We start from the raw sequence: 212 nt of genomic DNA, 5'->3' as shown, positions 1-212 counted from the left end.
TCAAACTGCAGCTAGTCATGATGATGGTCCAGCGCTCTCAGCCACCGCCACCGGCCAGCCCCACAGGACTCATTTCCATCTTAAGGGCCTAAATAAGGGTACGACTTCAGACTTGGGCTGTGGTAATGGAGCAAACTGGCCATCAGTGAGGGTCATGACTGTGAGAGTCACTTAGAGGAGTGACAGTGGCTTTACCTTTTTTTTTTTTGTTG

The sequence above is a fragment of the Tupaia chinensis genome, unplaced genomic scaffold (genome assembly GCF_000334495.1).
Source record: "Tupaia chinensis unplaced genomic scaffold, TupChi_1.0 Scaffold148801_1, whole genome shotgun sequence".
Taxonomy (NCBI): Eukaryota; Metazoa; Chordata; class Mammalia; order Scandentia; family Tupaiidae; genus Tupaia; species Tupaia belangeri.
The sequence above is the reverse complement of the archived record's forward strand: the minus strand, read 5'-3'. Positions refer to the sequence as shown.